The following is a 26,734-nucleotide window of genomic DNA, read 5'->3' on the forward strand; positions in this document are numbered from 1 at the left end:
TTATGTGAAATGATGTGAATGCATTGTGAGTAGGAGAGACTATGTTGGGTGCAGAAGGGTTTCAAAACCTTCCTCCTCTCTTTTATCTCAAGGTCAAGTTTCACTTGCCCCATTCCTATTTCTAAAATGCCCATGTTTTAGAATGTTTTGTGGTGGATATGAAGAGGTGTATTTGCTGTTTTGAAAAGGTGTTTTAGTGGTGCAAATAATTACAAAACAGATCCATTAATACTGTTTTGTAAATATTTAATGGCTCCAAATATTTCTTTTCCATTTTATTCAAATAGGTCATAAATTCCTATGACCAGGGGATTTCTATTGTAAATTTAGTTGCCATAGTTTTTTCCTGGGAGATTATTTTTGCTGGTGTTGTTTTTAAAATGGAAAAAACGAGGGAATCTCTTCTCTCTTACCTGTCGCCAGGATGGGCCTCTCGCTCCCTCCCGAGGCCCATTCCTCCTCTCTTTCCCGCGGCAGCCCAGGCACGCTGTTTCTTCTTTCTCTTGACGACATTGTTGCTGCAGCTCACTTTCCGTCAGGCAGCACAGAGAGAGCGAGCACGCCGTGAGGGCTCATGGACGTCGAGACCCTCTTATAACCCTCGGCGTGCGTGCCCCTTGGCTTAGGGTTCCGCGCTCCCCCATCTAGCGCCGCCACTCCTCCCTCCATCTCTCTTCCTCCCCCAAGGTAAGCTCTGTAGTCCATCTAGTAGAGAGAGAGAGAAGTGCACCGTCGTCGATCCCGTGCTGCCGTCGTCTCCGGCGCCGGCCACCATGTCCAGGGGCTCGGGGCAGGACCCCGCGCTGCATTCCCGCCGTTGCTGAGGTCGGGGAGCAACCACACCGATGGCCAGCTCCACGTCGACGGTGAGTTCCCGGCGGCCCAGCTCCTGCTTCGGTTCGGCGACAGTACACTTACATCAGGCTTCGTCCCCGATCGGATCGACCCTCTTCTTCTTCCCTAGGTGAGCCTAGCCCGTCCTCCCTTCCCCCTTCGGTAGATCCGGCGATGTTAGAGGCCGTGGCTCTCTGTTCGAAGAAGAGCACAAGGGCAGGTGATGTTGCATGTATTGATCTTGTGTAGGTGTTAGGGCTTGTCCCGGTGCTCGGGACAGTGGCTTCCAACAGTTAGGAGCAGTAGGCGCAGTTGTTTCCCCGCGGCGCAGTAGCTGTAGTAGAGACGCTCCGGTGCTCGTTGCCGTGTAGTCTCTCTGTGCATAGCAGAGCAGGGCGACCATGTTGTTCTGTAGGTTACCTTGTAAAGTTCCCCTGTTCTGTCGAGTCCCGAAGCGCAGCGTAGTGGTTGCAGTGGTTGTGTTGTTCTGGCGCGTCAAGGGTTCGAGTCCCCGCGGTGCCACCCCCTTTTAATTCTGGTTTTTGGCACAGTAGCGCACAGGGACACGTTAACGTGGTTGCCATCCCTGTTCTGTCGAGCTAGGGTGTTATAGCAGAGTGGTGTTGGTTCAGTGGCTGTACCAGGGAGTCTAGGGATCGAATCCCTTCCCCGACCTGTTTATATTTTTGTCTTTTCTTTTCCTGTTTTGCATTGATCACTTGCATACTTGCTGTGGTGAGCTTGGCACCTCTTGTGCTATTTATTTTAGCTCTCAGCAAGTAGGTTTCTCCTATGTATGAGATAGAGTTGGATCTAGCATGTGTAGGTGATGTTTTGGGCATGTGGTTGTGCTAGTGATATGTGTGTGAGCTAGTGATGCATGTGTGGTGTGTGTTTATGAGTGAGTGATGCTTGTGTGCATGTGCAAGCTTCCATGTGTTATGATAAGCTTATGCACCACATGTGAAAGTGTGAGTGTGTGTGTGTGTGTGTGAGGGTTCTCCCCCTCCCCACATACTTTGTGGTGTGGTAGTAGTGGCTCTTGTGTGTGTGTATGATGTTGTGTGTGCTTGTGCGTGTGTGTCTCACACATGCTCAAGGCATGATGTGCCTTGATGAGCACATGTGCAAGTGGATGTGTAGGTGTAGGAATGCATTTGGGAGTGTAAGTAGTGTGTGTGTTCTAACTAGCAAGTGTAGGTGCTTATTATGCATGTGCTTGATGTATGTGTGTGTGGTGTGTGATAAGGCACATGAGCATGTGGTCTACCCCTCATGTGCACCATGTATATGTGAGAGTGTGCAAGTGCTTGTGTAGGTGATGAGCTAGTGGAAGCACATGTGATGATGCACTATTCACTCTATGTGATTCCATGCACATTTTACTTCTTAGTTTGTGTCCATTTGTTCTATGCAAGTGCCTATGTATTATATATGTTTTTGGGGTAGAATCATCCCAGGAATCCAATGGTGGCTTCAGATTCCACTTTGGAACACTTTCTGGGAATGTCATATTTCAATTTTGTTCCATGTTTAGAGCTTGGTTCCATGTCATGTGATGAGCCCAAGAGGTTGATTCTTTGTTGTGGCAGTAGAGGGTGAACCCCTCTACCACATGTTGGTTTTGTTTCATGCTTAGGAGTTCATATGTGCAAGTTGTGCCTAGTCAAAGTAGGCATGTGGCTGAAATTCCAGTTTAGTGAAAATCTGTGATTTTCACCGTCTCAGAATCTGCTTACATTTTCTTGTCCTGTTGTTGTGCTTGTAGAAGTCCATGTGTTGGGAATTAGCCTTTGCTATCAACTCGAAAGTTGTAGATTATGTGTTTGTCTAGCTCACTATGCATTTTCATTCCATTTGGAATCGTGTAGATATTGTTTTGGGTGCTGCCAAAATGCTTCAGAGCATAAACAGCTAGTGAGAATCTCGAATTTTCACTAAGTCCCTGAAAACTGATATTTTTGTCCAAGTTAGTAGCTGTAGAACTTTCTGTGTGAAAATCCTTTGCATTATATTTTTGCTTGTGCTTGTAGTACTCTTAGATAGCTTCTGCCACCTATCTTATTTGGCATATTTGGGAGGTTGTAGGTGCCCTGCATTAGCCCTCAAACTGCTATGATGCTGTTTATGGCAGATTGTGTAGTTTTGATATTTGATGATTGTTAGTGCATAGATGATGTTGTGGTGATATTTCTTTGCACCAGCCCATCCATTCTTGTTTGTTTTGTGCTATGGTAACCTGGGAACACCAGGTGTATGCCATTGGAGTGTATTGTGGTGATTTTGACACGTAGGACTTCATTTCTTGTTTCATTGTTTCCCGTTGATCCGTAGCTCCGATCATTACGATCTTTATATGTTTTTTCATCGTTTTCACGTGACGCATCTGTTCATGTCATTCTCATGCATGTCAAGATAGCTTAGAGTGCAGTTCTGTCCAGGAACTTGTATTTTCTTCTCATCCATGTGCAAGTGAGTAGAATAGAGGTGCATGTTCATTTTCATCTCATGCATCATGTGTTTGTTGCATCTTGTGGTGCTGTTGTTCATTGGATTCTATTTTATGTTGGGTAGCACCGAGATCGGAGAACGAGTACGTGGATTCGGGAGAGTACGGGCATGACGAACAAGAGCAGTTCCAAGCTGAGGACATCACAAGCAAGATGATATGACCTTTATTCCATCTCTAGACTTGTTATGCTAGATCACGTTTCTTCGTCATATGCTTGCTGCCTACCACTGAAATAATTGCCTCCTAATTTTTCCATGAAACCCAAACACTTATCCCTTCCTAGGAAATCTTGTATGGCTAAGTAGGCTTTGCTAAGCTTCTAATGTTAGCGTTGCTAGTTGCAGGTGCCTTGTCTCATGTGATAACATGAGTTTGATATCATTATGTTAAATCTGTTATTTAATTAATGCACCTATATACTTGGTAAATAACAAAAGGCCTAGCCTTTTGCCGGGTGTTTTGTTCCGTTATTGCCGCCATAGTTACCGGCTAATGGTGTTTGATTCCATAACTGATCACTCCTAACACGTTCGGGGTTGTTATGGGGACCCCCTTGATAAATCGTGTAGTGTTAAGACTTGTCCGACAGGACTCAACTTTGGTGTTAATGTGATAATCACTTAATAATAATCTGCATAGGGAATGATCACCCCGAGGAACTTTAATCAACAACCCGGGCCAGTGCTACTTATGAGTGTTGGTCCAACCTGGTCTGCTTGCAGGGCTACCACAAGGAAACTTGAGGTTTGGTTCTCGTAGCTAGTTCCATCCGTCGTGACCTGAGACTCAGATACGCGGCTCTTATCGGGGTCATTGACACAACGGGAGGTCCTGCTAGAGTTGTCTTACCCTAGCGATATAGCTTGCGTATAGGAATCCCGGTGAAGCTTTGGTTGTCCCCAGAGTTGAGGTTTTCCTCTAAGGAATCCGACGAGATCACGAGATTCGTGATAGAGGATTACTTTGTGGCCCGTGACCGTTTGTGATGGACTAGTTGGAGCACCCCTGCAGGGTTTAATCTTTCAGAAAGCCGTGCCTGCGGCTATGTGGCAACTTGGAATATTTGTTAACATCCGGTTATAGATAACTTGAACCTAAGCTAATAAAATTGCCAATTGTGTGTGTAACCGTGACTGTCCCCTTCGAAGACCTCTCTTTGATCGGGAACACGGTGGGGTTATGATTGACGTAAGTAGGTGTTTGGGATCACTTAGTCATCAACTAAACTTCGATTGCTAGTATAGACCACCTTCAATACTTGTTCTACGTAAGTTAGCCACCATATATGATGAGGATGCTGCAACCTAAACACTCCACCTTCCTTACCTAATAACTTGACTAGTTCAGGCACCGAGGTCATAGATTGCTGAGTCCCCGTGGCTCACAGATTCCTTCAAAACACCAACAGGTACAGGTACCCCCGAGTCAGGTGATCTAGACAGCATGCAGCTGGCGTGGCAGTATGATGAGGAGAACGACCACCTGTACGTGAACTATCCAGAAGACTGAGGCGTGGTCGTGATCGTGGGCAAGCGTGCAGGGGTAGCATAGCCATTTCTCATGTTTTGTAGTCCGTAGCGGAACTACCTTGTTTGGATGCGTGATGTAAACTCTGATATTATGTATGAGATGGCAGTTGAATCCCTAATTGTTATTCTGTTATTATGTATGTGCTATGTTACCGTGCTTGCGAAACGCTTATATGTGCTTCTTTCCAATTCGGGGCCACGTTCCCTAAATCGAAAAGGACCGCATCTTAGTCATTACACTGAGGGAAAGACTTTAGTTTTTGGATCTCTCGGATTCCTCATAGTGATCAGCAGACGTAAATCCCAAGTGACTCAGAGAATATAGCTATGCCTCCCCTGCAACGGTGCCAGAAAATGGTCTTGATAACCCACAAGTATTGGGGATCGCAACAGTTTTCGAGGGTAGAGTATTCAACCCAAATTTATTGATTCGACACAAGGGGAAGCCAAAGAATATTCTCAAGTATTAGTAGTTGAGTTGTCAATTCAACCACACCTGAAAGACTTAGTGTCTGAAGAAAAATATCAGTAGCAAGTTAGTGTGATAGTAACAGTAGCAACGGTAACCAGTAGCAGCAAAGTAACAGCAGTAGCAACAGAGTAAGAGTAGCAGGAGTGACAGCAGTAGCGGCAAAGTAACGTAGCAAGGACATGTAGGAAAAACTAGTAGGCATTGGATCGGTGATGGATGATTATGCCGGATGTTATTCATCAGGCAACAATTATAACACGGGGAGATATGTAACTAGCTCCAGTTCGTCCATGTAATGTAGGCTTGTATTCCGTATATAGTCATACGTGCTTAGGGAAAAGAACTTGCATGACATCTATTGTCCATCCCTCCCGTGGCAGCGGGGTCCTAATGGAAACTACGGGATATTTAGGTTCTCCTTTTAATAAAGAACCGGACCAACGCATTAACACTTACTGAATACATGAACTCCTCATACTACGGTTATCTCCGGGAGTGGTTCCGGCTATTGTCACTCCGGGGTTGCTGGGTCATAATACATAGTAGGTGACTACAACTTGCAACATAGGCTCAAGAACACACATATATTGGCGACAACATAATAGGTTCAGATCTGAAATCATGGCACTCAGGCCCTAGTGACAAGCATTAAGCATGGCAAAGTATTAGTAACATCAATCTCAGAACATAGTGGATACTAGGGATCAATCCCCGTCAAAACTAACTCGATTACATGATAGATATCATCAAACCCATCACCGTCCAGCAGGCGTACGATGAGATTACTCACGAACGGTGAAGAGCATCATGGAATTGGCGATGAAGTATGCTTGGTGATGACGATGGCGACGATCTCCCCTCTCCAGAGCCCAGAACGGACTCCAGATCTGCCCTTGAGAGGAAGAACAAGAGGTGGCGGCGCCTCCGTATCGTAAAACGCGATGAAATCTTCTCCCTTATTTTTTCGGGACGAAAGGGACTAAATAGAGCTGAGATTGGAGGCGGTGGAGCTTTGTGGGCCCCACAAGCCTGCCAGGCACGGCCAGGGGGGCCCCGCGCCTGGTGGGCTTGTGGGCTCTCACCTCCACCCCTCCGGTTGATTCTTGTGCCAGTATTTTTCATATATTCCACAAAAAATCCCCGTAAATTTCCAGGTCATTCCGAGCACTTTTATTTCTGCGCAAAAACAATACCATGGCAATTCTGCTGAAAACATAGTTAGTCTGGGTTAGTTCCATTCAAATCATGCAAATTAGAGTCCAAAACAAGGGAAAAAGAGTTTGGAAAAGTAGATACGACGGAGACGTATCAGAAGACACATTTTTCTGCTTTAGGTTGAAGCTTCTCATGTTGATGTTTCTTCACATAGGCATTGCAGCCCCAAACTTTCAGAAACGACAGCTTAGGTTTATTGCCAAACCATAATTCATACGGTGTCGTCTCAATGCATTTAGACGGTGCCCTATTTAAAGTGAATGCGGCAGTTTGCAATGCATATCCCAAAAATGATAGCGGTAAATCAGTAAGAGACATCATAGATCTCACCATATCCAATAAAGTGCGATTACAACGTTCACACACACCGTTGCGCTGCGGTGTGCCATGCGGCGTGGGTTGTGAAACAATTCCACATTTCCTTAAGTGCGTGCCAAATTCATGACTCAAATATTCTCCTCCACGATCAGATCGTAGGAACTTTATTTTCTTGTCATGTTGATTCTCCACCTCACTCTGAAATTCCTTGAACCTTCCAAAGGTGTTAGACTTGTGTTTCATTAAGTAGACATACCGATATCTTCTTAAGTCATCAGTGAGGGTGAGAACATAACGATATCCACTGCGAGCCTCAAGGCTCATTGGACCGCATACATCGGTATTTATTATTTCCAACAAGCTCGTTGGTCGCTCCATTGTTCCGGAGAACGGAGTCTTGCTAATCTTGCCCATGAGGCATGGTTCGCATGTGTCAAATGATTCAAAATAAAGAGACTCCAAAATTCCAACTGTATGGAGTTTCTTCATGCGCTTGACACCGATATGACCAAGGCGATAGTGCCACAAATATGTGGGAATATCATTATCAACCTTACATATTTTCGTACTAACACTATGAATATGTGTAACATCACGTTCGAGATTCATCAAGAATAAACCATTGACCAGCGGGTCATGACCATAAAACATACTACTCATATAAATAGAACAACAATTATTCTCAGATTTAAATGAGTAGCCATCTTGCATCAAGCGAGACCCCGATACAATGTTCAAGCTCAAAGATTGTACTAAATAACAATTATTAAGGTTTAAAACTTATGCCGTAGGTAGATGTAGAGGTAGCGTGCCGACGGCGATCACATCAACCTTGGAACCATTTCCTACGCTCATCGTCACCTCGTCCTTAGCCAGCCTACGCTTGTTCCGCACTTCCTGCTTTGAGTTGCAAATGTGATCAACGACACCGGTATCAAATACACAAGAGCTACTACGAGCGTTGGTAAGGTACACATCAATAACTTGTATATCATATATACCTTGGACGTTGTCGGCCTTCTTATCCGCTAAATACTTGGGGCAATTACGCTTCCAGTGACCGGTTCCCTTCCAATAATATTACTCAGTCTCATGCTTGGGTCCTTTCTATGGCTTCTTCTCGGCAACTGGTTTACCGAACGCGGCAACTGCTTTGCCGTCTTTCTTGAAATTCCTTTTACCCTTGCCCTTCTTGAAACTGGTGGTGTTATTCACCATTAACATTTGATGTTCTTTCTTGATTTCCACTTCTGTTGATTTCAGCATTGAATACAACTCCAGAATGGTTTTCTCCATCCCTTGCATGTTGTATTTCATCACAAAGCCCTTATAGCTAGGTGGAAGCGACTGTAGGATTCTGTCAATGACCGCGTCATCCGGAAGTTCAACTCCAGCTGAGTCAAGCGGTTGTGCAACCGAGACATTCTGAGTATGTGCTCACTAACAAAACTATTCTCCTCCATCTTCCAGCTGAAGAACTTGTCGGAGACTTCATATCTCTCGACCCGGGCATGAGCTTGAAAGACTAATTTCAGCTCCTAGAACATCTCATATGCTCCATGTTGCTCAAAAAGCCTTTGGAGCCCCGGTTCTAAACTGTAAAGCATGCCGCACTGAACTATAGATTGGTCATCACTCGGTGACTGCCACACGATCCTAACGTCTTGGGATGTCACGGGAGCGGGAGGGTTACCTAGCGGCGCATCAAGGACATTTTCCTTCTTGGAAGCCATGAGGATGAGCTTTAAGTAACGAGCCTAGTCCGCATAGTTGCTACCATCGTCTTTGAGCTTGGTTTTCTCTAGGAAAGCGTTGAAGTTAAGTGGGACATTTGCGTTGGCCATTGGATCTACAATATTTGTAAAGACAATTTTAGACTAAGTTCATGATAATTAAGTTCATCTAATCAAATTACATAATGAACTACCACTTAAATAGACATCCCTCAAGTCATCCAAGTGATACATGATCCACATCGACTAGCCCGTGTCCGATCATCACGTGAGACGTACTAGTCATCAATGGTGAGCATCTCCATGCTGATCGTATCATCCATACGACTCATGTTCGACCTTTCGGTCTCTCGTATTCCGAGGCCATGTCTGTACATGCTAGGCTCGTCGAGCCAACCTAAGTGTTCTACGTGTGTAAATCTGGCTTACACCTGTTGTATTCGAACGTTAGAATCTATCACACCCGATCATCACGTGGTGCTTCGAGACAACGATCCTTCGCAATGGTGCACACATAGGGGAATACTTATCTAGATATTTTAATGAGGGATCATCTTATCTTTGCTACCGTTGTTCTAAGAAGTAAGATGTAAAACATGATAAACATCACATGCAATCATATAGTTACATGATACGGCCATTATCATCTTGCTCCTTTGATCTCCATCTTCGGGGCACACATGATCATCATTGTCACTGACATGACACCATGATCTCCATCATCGTGTCGTTGCGAAGTCGTCTCGCCAACCATTACTTCTACTACTATAGCTAACGGTTAGCAATAAAATAAAGTAATCACATGGTGTTGCATCTCATATAATAAATTAAGACAACTCCTATGGCTCCTACCGGTTGTCATACTCATCAACATGCAAGCCGTGAATCCTATTACAAGAAAATGATCAATCTCATACATCACATATGTAACATCACATCCTTTTGGCCATATCACATCACATGGCATACCCTGCAAAAAGAAGTTAGACGTCCTCTAATTGTTGTTGCAAGTTTTACGTCGCTTATTTGGGTTTCTAGCAAGAACACTTCTTACCCACATGACAAGCACAACGTTGATATGCCAATGCTATTTAGCATTCATAAGGACCCTTTTCATCGAATCCAATTCGACTAAAGTGGGAGAGACATACACCCGCTAGCCGCCTTATGCACCAAGTGCATGTAAGTCGGTGGAACCTGTCTCACGTAAGCGTACGTGTAAGGTCGGTCCAGGCCGCTTAATCCCACAATACTGCCGAAAAAAGATAAGACTAGTAACGTAGAGCAATTAACAAAATCATCGCCCACAACTTTTGTGTTCTCCTCGTGCATAGAATCTACGCATAGAATCGGACTCGGATGCCACTCTTGGGAATCGTAGTAATTTCAAAAAAATCCTACGTCACACAAGGATCTATCTACGAGAAACTAGCAACGAGCAAAGGGGTAGAGCATCTTCATACCTTTGAAGATCGCTAAGCGGAAGCATTACTATGAACACGGTCGATGGAGTCGTACTCGCAGCGATTTAGATTGCGGTAGATTCCGATCTAAGAGCCGAACAACGGTGCCTCCGCCTTCAACACACGTGTAGCCCGGTGACGTCTCCTACGGCTTGATCCAGCAAGGAGGAAGGAGAGGTTGAGGGAGAGATCTGGCAGCACGACGACGTGGTGACGGTGGAGCTGCGTGGTACTCCGGCAGGGCTTCGCCAAGCTCTACGGACGACAAGAAGGAGGAGGAGTAGGGTTGCGCCGTCGAGGTGGAAAACTTGTATTCTTCGAAACCCTAGAACCCCACATATATATAGGGGGAAGGAGGAGGAGGGTCGGCCACCCTTAGGGAAACCCTATGAGGTGCGGCGGCCAAGATGGGGAGGAGGGGCGGCGCCCTAGGGTGGCCTTGGAGCCCAAGGCAGCCCCTCCATGCCTAGGGATTGGCCCCATCCACCCCTTACTGCGCCTTGGGCCCTTAGTGGTGGCGCACTAGCCCACTTAGGGTTTGGTTCCTATCCACTTTTGGCCCATGAAGCCTCTTACGGCTGGTGGCCCCTCCCGGTGGACCCCCAGAACCCTTTCGGTGATCCCGGTACATTACCGATGACGCCTAAAACACTTTCCGCGATCAAATCCTTAGTTCCTATATATGAATCTTTACCTCCGGACCATCCTAGAACTCCTCTTGACATCCGAGATCTCATCCGGGACTCCGAACAACCTTCGGTAACCACATACACTATTCCCATATAACCCTAGCGTCATCGAACCTTAAGTGTGTAGACCCTACGGGTTCGGGAACCATGCAGACATGACCGAGACACCTCTCCAGTCAATAACCAATAGCAGGGTCTGAATATCCATGTTGGTTCCCACATGTTTCACGATGATCTCATCCGTTGAACCACAATGAACCACAATAATCTCATCGTATGCAACTCCCTTTGTCTACCGGTTTGATACTTGCCTGAGATTCTATCATCGGTATCCCTATACCTTGTCCAATCTCGTTATTGGCAAGTCTCTTTACTTGTTCCGTAACACATCATCCCATGGCTAACTCCTTAGTCACATTGAGGTCATTATGATGATGTTTTACCGAGTGGGCCCAGAGATACCTCTCCGTCACACGGAGTGACAAATCCCAGCCTCGATTCGCACCAACCCAATAGAGACTTTCGAAGATACCCGTAGCGCACCTTTATAATCACCCAGTTACGTTGTGACGTTTGATGCACCCAAAGCACTCTTACGATATCCGGGAGTTGCACAATCTCATGCTCTAAGGAAATGATACTTGACATTAGAAAAGATTTAGCAGACGAACAACACGATCTAGTGCTATGCATAGGATTGGGTCTTGTCCATCACATCATTCTCCTAACGATGTGATCCCGTCATCAATGACGTCCAATGTCCATGATCAGAAAACCATGATCATCTATTGATCAACGAGCTAGCCAACTAGAGGCTTAGTAGGGACACATCGTGATCTATATATTCACACATGTATTACGGTTTCCGGTTAATACAATTATAGCATGAATAATAGACAATTATCATGAACGAGGAAATATAATAATAACCACTTTATTATTGCCTCTAGGTCATGTTTCCAACAGTTTTAACATCTCGTCCATATGTATTTTGCCTTAACCCTATTAGGCAATTCTGTCTCATAGATAAACATGCCTAATGTCAAGGCTACTTAGCTCAAGCACTTCGTCGAAAAAGTTATTTTCAATGAAGTCCTAATTCGTTTAAGGAAATTTATATTATTTCCAATCAACAATGTGTCAAGCACAAAAGGTTTTTAGCGATGTTATTATGCTCACACTTAGTTTCTTGTAACCAGAAGCATCTTTGTTATCCATTGATGAAATCAAACTCCTTTGACTATTTCATCAAAAACGAAGATTCCAACTCCATTATGCTCTCTTCTGTCCATTGCTCGAACTTTGAAGTTTGCATTCTCTGGATTGAAAAAATACTTTGGACTGTATCACATGCAAGTCCTAGGTTGCATTTCCATCCCATGGAAATCATTTTTGGTATCCATGTATCATATCTCATGATCGAAATATGTATCAATTGCTAGTTTAACCCAAACCGACTTTAAGCATCGACAAGTCGATCTTTATGGGTAAAACACTTTTATCCGTATTAGTTTATAGTTCCATTAGTATTCGTTAGTGTCACAACCAGTTTCCAAATAAATTAATTTATTGGAAATCAGCCATGTGCGTCCTAGTGAATAAAAATATTTCTCACTGAGAGACTCATCTTGATACTGAAAACCAGTAGTGCTTCATATTAAACAAGTAGAGCAAAGGTTTCTCTACAATTATTACAACATATCCAAGTCTAAAGTAGACGAAATGTTACAGTGGTCTTAGGTGACTCTACTGCTTGTAATAAAGGGGCACGTCACATCAGAGTAATGTGACATGACAAGTACTACTACGCGCCAAGCGCCAGAGTGAGGCTTGACAATTTATTCTTGGTGGCAAAAGCGGTGAAATAATATAGCGGCAGACTCCAGGATCGCAAGACTGACTGGGACTCCTCTAGACATCAGACTCACTATCGAACTCTTCATCTATGAGGTCTCCTTCATCCATATCTGGCCACATCAACAAGCAAGTGAGTACTTTGAAAAGTACTTGCAAATATTTGCACAAAAGATGAGATGCATGCAGTTGATTATTAATATGCATGGTCCAGATCATGACATATCAAATTCTAAGTGTTGGAATGAATTAAGTTAGTGGATAATTCACGATGTAGTCCTCCCAAGATATCCTAACAGAAAAGTAAAAATGCACCGATCAGGTGTATGGAGTGACGCATCGAAAGGTTGAAAAGGGTTAGTAAACCATCGTCGGGCGTTTGAGCGACACCACATACAGTGCATAAATAATAACAAGCCACAAACTGGCATCTTAGCGACACCACAGAAGGGGCGTAAAAATAAATAACAAGCCACAGTCGGGCGTCTTGGCGACACCACAGAAAGGGCATAAAAATAAATAACAGGTCGCAGTCGGACATCTTGGCGACACCACATAAAGGATATAAAAATAAATAACATGTCGTAGTCGGGCGTCTTGGCGACACCACAGAAAGGGCATACAAATAAATAACAAGCCGCAATCGGGTGTCTTGGCGACACCACAAATAGGGCATAAAAGTAAATAAGGAGTATCCAGGTGGTACAACAAACCTTCAGGATAATTCTTGATCCAATAAATAATTTGATTACGTTCCACATCATCATTAGATTTCCACAACCATTATTAGTTCCACCACTTATACTCCAAGGACCGACTCTAAGACCGACACTTGACTAGTCAAACAACCGTCCTTAATCGTGGACACAGCTACTCAAATAGTTTTACTCTGCACTGGGTGTACTCTTTATCCATAGCTCATGGGTTCCGACAGTCAACAAGACTAATCCCGCGTATGGTATATTAGAAGCAAACACTCAGAACCAACACACACCCATTTTACCTCCGCGGAGTCCGACTTCACCCGGACTACGCTGCGAAGGCAAAACCATAAGATGGGGAGGCTTCGACCTCGACTAGTATGGGATCAAAATTTATACCGCGCGCTAACTAGGAGTGCCTTCCCTTCCGGTCCCAGAACACCGATGCCCCGTGACCGGATGACTGGATTTAGTCTAGGTCCATGGATACCATCATTCCGACCCCTCTACTTGGTGTGTGTCTGATAATAGGTCTACAACTGACTATATCAAATCCATTATCCAGGAATTTGTGGTAGCACGATATAGAAAGTGAGACATGGACAAGATTCGATCTAGGCCGATATTGGAGTTATCAAATTCTTACCAACACCATTGTGCACTTGTCATGACCAGGCCATAACCTATCACGTTCTGCGTGACTAGGTTATCCACGACCTCTCATAACCATCACATGTCATTGCCATGTTTTATCATTGTTATAAATATGTAGCATGTATGAATAATGCAAGGGGGTGAATATTAAATATTTTTTAGTTAGCAAACAACGCATCAAGAGTTCAAACATGCTTGCCTGGTTCCACGTAGTGAGGATCAAGCTCGGTGCAGTTAACGTCGGTGTTCCCTTCGTCAGAATCTACATTATATAACGGGTAACGTCATAATAGGTAAGGCCTAGCTACTGGTTCCAAAATAATTCTAGGCAAATCCAAAAATAAACTAGACCTTATAGGGAGTGTTTTGCAAAAAGGATCAATGTAAAAGTTGGTGTAGATCAAAAGTTATGGGCAAAATAAAATCAGGGACTGATACGTAATTAAAAGGAATTTGTCCACGGGCTAGCTTGAGATAACTCAAGGAGCTCGAGCCTGAATACGCTTTCCTCAAACAAAAGCGGTTTCTGAAAAAAGATGTTTCCTTCGAAAACGCTTCATAGGAGAAAGGAGACGCTGACAAGGGGGTCCCCCCTGTCAGGTTTGAAGGCCCACCGACGCCAGAGGCTTACGGTGGCCGCCGACGGTGATAGGAAGGAGGAGGGGGCTAGCTGAGGGTGTCGTTGCACTCACCGTGGACCCGCCAGTTTGTGAGATCTAGTTTTGGACCAGAAGGAGGCTCCATGATCCACGTCGACGACAGCTTGGCTCCGGCGGACGACGGCTCCGGTCAACTCTGAACGTTTTCCTAGGAGCTCCCTACGTTCAATTCAACGAGGGGTTAGGGGGATGAGCACCAGGAGGCTTTTGAGAGTCAAATGGGGTCCTGCCGTAGCTCACCTAGCTCGAATGTGGCCAGATTCCAAAGAAGATTTGGGCGGCCGGAGCTGGGAAGAAGGCCCCTTTAAGGACCCTCTCTGGTTTGGGCATTGCTTCGGGGTGGAGGAGAGGTGTGGTGAGGTGGGTGATGGTCTCACAAGCTTGAGGAAGCGCTCTATTTATAGAGGCTGGGGAGAGGTGTCATGGCTTTAACTCCTGTGAGGAATTCCGATGAAGTAAGAGGTTGGTCAGGTGGTCCGGCTCGTACCAAATCATCGACGAGAGTCCTTTTTTGGCCTAAGACTTGTCGGTCATCAACGTAGAACGCGTGTCGATGATGAGGTGCTCGCTCTGCACTACGGCGGCAGTGTGCGCGCTCTATGCAATTTGGTGCGAGGCCACGACTTTCGGGGCGTGCAATGTCTACAGAGGACACGCGGAGGCGGCTCGAGTGTTGGGCGGTGTCGGGCGGCGCGGGGTTGCAGCAGAGGAGGTGCTGGTGGCCATGGCAGCCGTTGTAGTGCCTGCAGACGGAGCTTGGTCGGCTCGGCCAGCTCACCACCGACGCTGGCAAGCGTCCAAAGCATCACACGGCGCATGGATAGGCTCAAGCACAGCATCAACCGGCTCAAGCATCGATACTGTGGTGATTGACGAAGAACTGAAACTCTGAATCGAGACTGAATTGTATTCAGAGAAGAACAGTGGCACAGTGCAGGTTAGGTGCTTGATGAAATGCAAATGGCATGTGCACAAAGAATTTTGAGATGAAAATTTTTGGGGAGGGCTCTCATTGGGTGCAGAGATAGTGTGAAAAATTTCAGAATTTTTGAAAAGGTTCAAGGCAGGTTTTAAATGAAAACAAGATTCTGAGGTCAAGCTTGAGTCAAACAAAATTTGAAAATTTCAAACCTGTGGACTCAATGTTTTTGGTGGAGGTGGTTGAGGATACTAAGGTCTACTAACTGCAAGAGTTTGGGTTTTAAATTCCAAAGGAATCACTGAGTTCCTTTGTAAAATGGCTAGGGATAAAAATGATTACCGAAATCCCTTTTTATCAAAAATAATTTGTGAAACGTGTTCCAACCCTTCTAATGTTTTGGAAAATATATAAGAATGAAATCATAGAGGATGTAGAGGTGTAAAATGATCCAAAACTGGATGGAGGGCAAAGTGAACCTTTTTTATAAGTGTTAATAGAAAACTATATGAATAAATGTCAAAGTTTTGCAGGAGAAAGAATATTCTTTCAAACCGATTCATTTTGAGAAGAGGTTAAAAGAGTACCTTTCTAAACTAGGTTGGTGGAGAAATGAAAGCTCCAAAGGTTTTTCTCATGGAGGTTGTCAAAGAGCTTCAAAGCTTTTGTCAAGGGAAAAATTTGAAAATCCAAAGAAATCAGGAAATCCAAATTTAAAGATCTTGGGTGCTACAATACCTACCCCCTTAAAAAATCTCGTCCCCGAGATTTCAGCCAGTCCTCAAGAAGTTGTGGTTGCTCTTTCTGTAGGTAATCCTATCTTTCCCAAGTGGCCTCATCCTGTGAATGGTTGCTCCACTATACTCTAAAAAGTTGTTCCACTGTACCCTGAATAGTTTGGTGACCTTTTGTCGTGTCCTCCTTTCTGATTTCTCCAATATCTTTACGGGGTGTTCCTGATAGGATAGGTCTGGTTGCACTTCTATACTGTCATGGGCTACCTATTATTCGGGGTTCCTCACACACTTCCTTAGTTGAGAAATGTGGAATACGTAGTGCACGTCTGACAGTTATGTGGGTAGATCCAATTGGTAGGCAACTTGGCCTCTTCGAGTAATTATGCGGAATGGTTCGATGAAACAAGGCACAAGCTTGCATTGACCTTGAACCTTTGTAGCCCTCTCATGGATAATACCTTTAGATACACATAATCATCAGGATTGAAGCCGACGTCACAGTGTTTCTTATAATAGTAGCTTTTCTGACGGCTTTTGGGTGTTTTGAGTCTCTCTTTATGGTTTTTACCTTGTCCTATGCCTCTTGGAGTAGTTGTGGGACGAAGATATGGCTATCTCCGGTTTCTGACCAATTTAGAGGGGTACGACATCTTGTTCCGTATAAGGCCTCAAAAGGTGACATTTGTAAGCTCGCCTCATAACTGTTGTTGTATGAGAATTCGGCGTAAGGCAAACTATCTTCCCTGCTGTTTCCATATGTGAGCACACAAGCCCTAAGCATGTCTTCGAGAATCTGATTTACACGCTCAGTTTGTCCTTCAGTTTGAGGGTGATATGTTGTGTTGAACACTAGCTGAGTTCCCAAAGCTTGTTCCAAATACTCCCAAAATCTTGATGTAAATTGGGTGCCTCTATCGGATACAATAGTTTTAGGTATCCCGTGCAAGCACACAATACGGGCGAGATATAGCCTTGCTAGCTTCTGAGTGGAGAACGTAGTCCTTACTGGAAGGAAGTGAGCCACCTTTGTGAGTCGATCTGTGATCACCCATATAGCATCGTGTCCATGTTGTGACCGGGGTAGTCAAACAATGAAGTCCATGCCTACCTCATCCCACTTCCAGTCGGGTACCTTCATAGGTTGTAACAGTCCTGCTGGCTTCTAGTGCTCTGCCTTGATTCGCTGACATGAATCATAGTGGGCAGTGAAAGAGGCAATATCTCTTTTCATCCCGTCCCACCAATATTTTGTCTGGAGGTCTTTGAACATTTTGGTGCCTCCGGGGTGGATAGAATAGGGCACGTTCTGAGCTTCTTCCAGAATTTGGGTTTTGAGATTTTCTTGGTCCAGTACACACAATCGGTCTCTGTACCATAGGATCCCTTGCTCATCAATAATAAATTTGGGGGCCTTGCCAAGGCTCACCTTTTTATTTATGCCTTCTATGCTGGGGTGTCCTTTCTGAGCCTCCTTGATATTCGTGTCCAGAGTGGGTTGTACTTCAAGTTGTGCCATTGTGCCTTCTGGAGCGAGAAGCAGGTTTAGCAGAGCGAACTTTTTCGCAATATCAGGCCTCATCTTTGGTACGGGGACCTTGCCTGAGGTGGGGTTCTGGCTAAGAGCATCTTCTACTTCATTAGCCATACCAGGATGGTAATGAATGCCCACATCATAATCTTTAATTAACTTCAACCAACGCCGTTGTCATAGGTTGAGATCTTGCTGCGTGAAAATATATTTGAGACTCTTATGATCCGCGTATATTTTGCAGCGATTTCCAAGTAGAAAGTGCCTCCATTCTTTGAGAGTGTGAATCACGACGACAAACTCCAAATCCTTAGTGCCATAGTTTTCTTCGTGTCGCCGTAGTTGTCGGGGTGCGTAAGCACGCCCTTTCCTTCCTGCATAAGAACACATCTGAGGCCTTTCCTGGAGGCATCACAGTATATCTCAAATTTTTTGTTCAAGTCTGGCACAATCAACACTGGGGTTGTGGTCAGCCTCTTCTTTAGCTCTTGGAAACTGATCTCACAAGCTTCGGTCCATGCAAACTTCTTTTCCTTCTTGAGCAGCTGGGTCATGGGTCGGGAAATAGTGGAAAAATTCTCAATAAACCTCCGGTAATATCCCGCCAATCGGAGGAAACTTCAGATGTCCGTCACATTGGCTGGATTCGGCCATTCACTTACAGCCTTGACCTTCTCAGGATCCACTGCTATGCCATCCTGGGTCATTACATGTCCCAAAAATCCAACGTGCTTCAGCCAAAACTGTGGTGCTCCGCCTGATTACCACTTTAGCCAGACGGTCGCCGTACACACCAGCCCAGGAAATCACTCTAGCATGCACGTTTACAACTAGTATCATGAACGCAGGCATTACTATTAATGAATATAAGGGTTTTACATAAAGAACTATAAGGGTGATGGCAGCGGGAAAAGCTCTATCTAAGGCAGCATGGTCCTGGTGCGGCTCCAATCCACATGGATCTGACTCGGTTCGCTCCTAGCCCACGAACGCTCCAGTTCCTCGTGTGCGACGGATCCTTATGTGAACCTCGCCGCATTAAAAGCCGATGAGTACTTTTGAATGTACTCGCAAGCAAAACCAAATTAACATATACACTAAGCAAAGCGATCCATGGTATTCAAGCATGCATTTTTTATAAGAGTAATATTAATCATTCTGATATAGCATACCTATCTAGTAATATTAATTATCAAAGTATAATAGGATTATCCAGCATTATAATTTCTGTAATAAATGTGATAAGGTGAAGCATATTAGGTAAATAATTTATACTCCGACTGTTCTCATGATCCAGTCTCAATCTGATCCAAATCCAATCCAATTCATGTGGTCACCCGACCACTCATCTTATAGCTATCCCATGGCTAACATGTCATATACCGGACATCCTCTTATGTCTGCACAAGACGAGTTCTTCCATCATTATCATCCCTGATACGGTTGACCACCTACTGAGGTTTGGTCGAGCTGTCCATTACCGTGGACTCCACTATTCGAATAGGTTTGACACTCTACAGAGGTTGCACACTTTTCCCACACTATGGAGCACTGACCTCGTCATCCCATTCGGGTGGACCACTGTTGCTCCAACGAAACCTGCCTGATCTGTAATTCTTTCATCGTACTACCGGCATTCATCCTCCCCTAGAGTCCTGCCCTGCGTGGCCCTGTATCCTCATGACACCTGCCACCATCGTGGCCAAACTAAACTGTCCCAACCAGGGACCAGCCCAACACAACTCAACTGGGCTCACAGGATTATCACCGCCCACCTGATCAGGGTAGCACGCGTGCATAATACTCCCTCTTTGGAAGTACTGGTGAAAGGTCACCCGATCAGCCGAAGTCACGGCCGTCCCATATCGGCAAATGTGGTTGCATGGATAAGCCCAAAGAGGTGACTCGAGATCAACCAATTAGGTTTGGTTTTAACAACATAATTATGAAGCATGGTTGTTGTCAACAATAACTTAACATGATGATAATTATGCATGAAATAACAACGGTAGGAACACCACAACCTACCTTTATATTATGAGTCATTAATAAGACAAGATGTAAATGACAAGCTATTACTTTACAAGCTCTAACTGTAAATGAGACCCTCGGAACCCTCGCATAAGACCAGCAAATAAATTGGTAGCCACCAGAACGGTCCATACAACACAAATCTAGGACGTTACCGTAATAACTCAAGCCCGGATCAAGACGGCTGGAAAGCAGCACAGAGCATGAAGCGGTGTTGATAAGAAGAATGTAGCAGTTCCCTAAGACGACCGAAGAACAGCTCAGAGCATGGGGTCACTGCCATGGAAAGAAATTCAACAGCTGCCCGCGACAGCCAAAAAGCAGCTCAGAACACGAGCTAGTTGTTGACAAGAGAAATATAAAGTTGGCATCCACATACAGGCCATGTTACGATACATACAATCACAAGCATATTAATTAAACATGCACGAACAACACAGAGCAAATCTTTAGGGCATATGTCAGGTGGTTAGCTTGCCTCGGGTCGAAGGATACTCCCGAAAGAGGTGCGGAGAGTCCACGGAAAAGATCGCCGGATACCGCTCCCTCTTGAAGGGGCTGATTGGAGATAAGGGCAAAAGGGTCACTTTCACAGTGTAACCACCTTGTGAAAATGATACCAATAATACGGGCTCAACGAGATGTAGACGTGGGCTTTGGAATCACCGAAATCGGAGTCCCGAGCAAAAAGATATAATCGATTGAAGCAGAAGGACCTTTGTGTAAATAAAGTATTTACTTACGGGTCCTTGACTGGAAATCTAGTGGCGCCTTCTCTGGAAATACGCTTTCTGAAAAGGAAAGCGTATTCGTGGATTTACACGTCCACTTATCCAGCTAGCTGCCTCTCTCTCACCCACATGTGGGGTCGGGGCCCACCTATCGGCCCCCTTCACTCTTCTCTCTCTCCTTCTTGTTCCTCCCGCAACAGAGGAGGCATGAGCGAGGCTGCTCGACGCTGGCGCTAGCCCCCGATGGTTCCGGCCATCCCCCGAAGTGCCCCAGTCACCGGCATGCTCAGAAGAGGATGCCGCCTCCGTTCCACCAGGATATGGGTGGCGACAGGGGTCCGAGCGACGACGACGCAAGATCCCGTGGGTGAGGCCTCCGGTAAGATTTGGGGACGAGGCCACGAGTGACCCAGGGATGGAATGAGGCTTGGGGAGGGCCCGAGGGGCTCTGGAGGTTCTTCAAGAGGAGGGGATATGGCCAGGGGAGTCTTCGTTAGCTCGAATTCGAGCAAGATCCATGACGGCAATGGCGGCCGAAGCTGCCAAAGGGAGCGGGGGCGTTGCTCCACTGAGCTTGGGAGGGGCTGGTATTGCTTGCCAGGGAGAGGGGCATAGGAGGCACCATACATAGGCTCGGAGGAAGGATCTAGGCATCTCTCACCAACGACCGAAGCTCCAGGAAGATTGGCATCGTTCCGAAGGTCGGCAGAAGCGTTCATGGCGAGGAATAGAGGGGGGGATGACCGCACAATCACGGGCTATCTAGTGGACATGGAGGGGACGCGAGAGGAAGATGAAGCGGACGAGGCCGAGGGCCCAAATGCACAGAGCATGCATTTGGCGTGCTCTTCCTGTGGTCACCACGTGCACTACCCCATCTGTCACTTTCCTTTGTGTCCAGTCACGTCCAACAGCTCCCTCACTCCTCAAATGGATGAGATCAGGATCTGGAATGAGCAGGGAGGCTCTGGGATAAGAGACACTTGCACAAACATGATCTGATAGCAACCTATTTGTGGTCTTTTCTGGAATATTGGCCAAATAGAACATGCTGAATTTTGGTGTGTGGCAATGATTTACTAAGATGAGTGCCTTGGCAAATTTCCAGGACAAATAACCCATCCTAGCTAGCACTTCCTTCACACCATGGCAAACTGGACAGAAACAAAGATGAAGAAGCTGGGGTCAAATGGCTACATGGATTTGGCTCAAATTTTATGGAGAGGGTTTATTTGAATATATGGAGATGCTCGAAAAAGTTCAGCTTATTTGGGAATGCCTACATGGTATTTCCTTGACAAAGTTCCAAATAGGCAGAAACTTAAGAAAAAATCTTGGACAACATTGATATAAGGGATTGAGCTGATTTTTGGTATTCTTTAGTGATTTAACAATGTAAACCACCATGAAAAGTTTCAGATCAAGGAGATCAAGGAATAGAGGACTTCCTTTGCAAATTTCCCAACTGGACAAAATTTGCGAACTAATGTTGTGCTCAACATTTGAACTATGGAACTTGGGATTTTGATGGAAATTGGCAAGATATGGATAGGAGAAGCTCCACAAATTATTTGGGATTTTTCCTGGCTACCAAAATGGTAGTTCCTTTAGAAAGTGCCCAAAATACAATATTGGCATTCAATAGGAAAAGGGAATTTTCCTTTATTCTATGATGGCCAATATTTTAAGGGAGCTCAATATGATCACAAAGAATACCTCCACAAATTTTCAGAAGCTTTGGAGATGGATAGCTATTTTCCTGGATTTAATTCCTTCATCTGACAGAAAAAGGAATTATTTATAAATGACAAATATTGCAAATGACTTAGAAATATTTTTGCATATCAAGGGTTTAAAGATAAGGGATGATCACCGGGAAAAGGTTTGGGACGCAACATGGCAAAAGAAATTGGGGTTCCTTTGAAACAGTAGAGATGAGTGTTTCCCTTCCGGCAATTCGGAAGGTAGGGTTTTGACGGCAAAACCTTGAGGAAAGATCTTGGGTGGAAAAGCTAGACTGGGAGAATCTTTGGTTGGATATGGAAGGCAAAACTAAACGACCATATTCACATACCCAGGGGTGAAAGAAATCCGATAACAATGAGAAAAGGACGGGGGGCCAAATCCCGCAAATGAAAAAAATCAGGGAGCGAAAACCAGGGTGTTACAAACCTACCCCCCTTAAGAAAATCTCGTCCTCAAAATTTCCAGGCTTACCTCCCGGGGAAAAGGGGACTTACCTATGTGCGACTTGGTTCCATCAATTCTCATGCCTTCATTGGTTGTCTATCTTTTTAACTGCCTCTTCGGAGAGCCCAAGTGTTGTATCTGCACATAGCTTCCTTGAATCCTTCTCTTTCCTGTCAGGTGTACTCTTTGTTCTGATAGTGGTGTTGTGGGGTGGGGTAGTGAGTACTGACAAGAAACAGTTGGTTTTAAGGGCCTGAAAGTATTTTCTTCGGGCTTTATTGTAATGCTTTGTATCCTGGATGTCACGGGTAATACACCTTTTCCTATTACCAGGCTCACGTACTCGTATGTCCTTGAGTGAATGGGAGTGGCTTACTCTTTGCTGTGTCAGAATTCTCAGTCTGGCTGTGAGTTCCGTATTGGTGTTTGCTTATGCATCCCAACTTTGCCCTTAGGTGATCCATAACTCAAGGAACAACACTACCGTCCTATTACCTATTTCATCAACTGAAATGTCAAGCATGATCAAAAAATAAACATAGACAGTAATCTCTTATTCCAATGATGTCATGGTGTCTATGAGTTGTTGCTGCCGGTGTGCCTTGAGCCATTTGATCTTAATGTATTGTTCAGACTCTGTTTTTAGTGGAGATGGCTCTGTCTTAAATATAGCCTCTGCAGTCCTTGTTGTGATCACTGAGATGTGCATAGTATGCCTATCACTTGGTGTATCTTTTTAGGGCATAGATTCTTATATGAGTTGGTGGCCCATATTCCTGATGGGTGCGGCAAACTCACCTGTAACTGTAAGTAATACATTGTTGTGGCCGCATATGCAAGAGTCTCAAGGGTTGGTAATACCTCTTTGTCCGCAAAATAGTATCTTGTTGTTCATCATGGAGGTTGTTTGCCCACAACTTCTTTGATCTTGAGGCCTCATTTGATGTACTTTTCATATCCAGCTATCACTATTCCTTGATTGTTTTCCTTTTGTGTTGGCTTGTTCGCACAACTTACTCTCGCATCTCTCGTAGAGGTTACGATGCTTATATTCCTCTTTTAAACATAGGGCCGTTGTTTCTCTGAACACAGTCATTCCCGTGTACGAGTGGCTTGGATGAACTGATCCACTAGACTGCATAACATGTGCAAGTGCAGGATGAATCCTTTCATAACCACGAAGTTCTGAGGCGAATATGGGTACCGACCAGTTCATGCTCGCGACAAGCTTGTTGTCGGCACAGTGACGTGTTCAAGAAGACTGAATTCCTTATGCTCGAAGCTTTTGCTAGAGTAGCATGCTGAAGCAGGTTGGGTACCATACCTCACAATCTTTCCTTCGTGTGGCTTGCTGCGGAGGGTCGGTTTCCTTATGCCAGAAGCTTTCCGCGGTAGCCTACTATGGAAGATGGGAGTGTCGTATCCCATAAGGATCTTCCACCGAGTGGCGTACCGAGACAGTGTGGTACCATAAGCTCTTTTTGGTAGCTTGTGGGGGAAGGGTAGGTTGCTTATTCCACAAGCCCTTTGCTATGATGTATCGTCAGATCTAGAGCTGGTTCCGTCTTCCTTTTGAATTATCCGGAATTTTACCCATAGCAGAGCCAAACTTGATATATGCCATACCTTGACGGAAGATATTTCATTGGTCATGCACATCACTTGTCCTTCTGATGGTCTAGTTATTGTTGCTGTAAAGGTTGCACAGCTGTTGCAGACCTCATGTTGACAATTGATTAAGAAGGCCATATGTTCAGACCAGGTGTTGCCGATAATAAGCAATTGATGGATAATTCCATTTGATTTAGCCATGTTTCCAAGCATGTTAGGTGCTCCTTGATTCGGACAACCGTGAACTTATCCATATTCCTCGTAGACCTTGTTCACCGTGCCCAGAAATTTTTATATTTTCACCGATGAGCTTTAAGATTTGTCTTGAAATTTGTACCAACGTACTGAAGTTTTGTTGCTGCTTTTTGTGTATTCACATTCTTGAAATATGTCCTTGGTGCGTGATAAATGATTCTTGGGTCCATGGAGAAAAGACTCAGGGTTCAACTTACTTGACTGAATTAATCTTTGTATCGCGGGCTCAATAATTTGTCCCTACTGATGTTCGTTCTTGGTAACTTTCCTGAGTGCTTCCTCGGGTATGATCGATTCTGAGGCCAACTCTTTTAGGTATATTTTGGCCTTGTCTGTTACACAAAATTCTTCTTCCGACCCATTCTTAATTCTTGACAGATCCGGTGGTAGTGTTCTGAATATCAGGCGGTTGGCATGGCTTGTCTTTTGTTGAAATGGGGATTATTGGGTATTAACCCAGTTGCATGCTGATCTTCTTAGACAACTCTTGCAGATGGATCCTGTCGGAGCGAAACAAAACCGACAAAAGAATCGGGAACCGCAAAAAACCAAAAAGCAAGTAAAGTTCAAGTGTTGCGGACCTTACACATGGCCAAGGATTCACTAGTATAACTAATATTGCGCACTCGATGCATATCTAAGGATTAGAAGCGAAACCGCACAATGCTCCTGGTAGCACTAGTGTCAAGCTCCTACTACTTCCTTAGGGAGCATCACACTCGACGAGAACCATAGCCAAATTGGCTTAGTCAACGTTCCTAAGGTTGTCGAGGAGAGACAGAATTTATAAGCGTTTCCCAAAGGAAACTAGAGTGAGAAGAGAAATGTCGTGGCTAGCAAGCAAGGGTAAGCATATCTGGTTTACCTAGGGGTTTCAGGGCTCACGGGTCATTGTCGGGCGCGAGCATTTCACAACGAAGGCAAGGGCCACGAGAGTTGGGGTCTGATGGAGCCGAAAACCAATGGGTTTGCCTTATGATCAATAGTAGCCGTGCCAAGTGGCAAAGATGGCTGAAATCCATCTGGGCTCCCTACTGAGAACAAGACGGTGGAGTCTAGCTAGGGCAACCTATAGTCATCCTGGCTGCTCTGATACCATTCGTTGTGGCGCTCCACCTGATTACCACTGTAGCCAGACGGTCGCCGTACACACCAGCCCAGGAAATCACTCTCGGATGCACGTTTACAACAAGTATCATGAACACATGCATTTCTATTAATGAATATAAGGGTTTTACATAAAGAACTATAAGGGTGATGGCAGCGGAAAAAGCTCTATCTAACACAGCATGGTCCTGGTGCGACTCCAATCCACAGGGATCTGACTCAGTTCGCTCCTAGCGTGCGAATGCTCTAGTTCCTCGCTTGCGACGGGTCCTTATGTGAACCTGGCCACATTAAAAGCCACTGAGTACTTTCGAATATACTCGAAAGCAAAACCAAACTAACATATACACTAAGCAAAGCGATCCATGGTATTCAAGCATGCATTTTCTATAAGAGTAATATTAATCATTTTGACATAGCATACCTATCTAGCAATATTAATTATCAAAGTATAATAGGATTATCAAACAAGATAATTTCTAAAATAAATGCGATAAGCTAAAGCATATTAGGTAAATAATTTATACTCCGATTGTTCTCATGATCCAGTTTGAATCTGATCCTAATCCAATTCAATTCATGTGGTCACCCGACCACTCATCGTATAGCCATCCCATGGCTAACATGTCATATACCGCACATCCTCTTATGTTTGCATAAGATGAGTTATTCCATCATTATCATCCCTGATACGGTTGACCACCTACTGAGGTCGGGTCGGGCTGTCCATTACGGTGGACTCCGCTATTCGAATAGATTTGACACTCTGCAGAGGTTGCACACTTTACCCACACTATGGAGCACTGACCTCGTGATCCCATTCGGGTGGTCCAGTGTTACTCCAACAAAACCTGCCTAATCCGTGACTCTTTCATCGTACTACCGGCATTCATCCTCCCCTGGAGTCCTGCCCTGGGTGGCCCTGTGTCCTCATGACACCTGCCACCGTCGTGGCCGAAATAAACTGTCCCAACCAGGGATGGGCCCAACAC

The sequence above is a fragment of the Hordeum vulgare genome, chromosome 1H (assembly GCF_904849725.1).
Source record: "Hordeum vulgare subsp. vulgare chromosome 1H, MorexV3_pseudomolecules_assembly, whole genome shotgun sequence".
Classification (NCBI taxonomy): Eukaryota; Viridiplantae; Streptophyta; class Magnoliopsida; order Poales; family Poaceae; genus Hordeum; species Hordeum vulgare.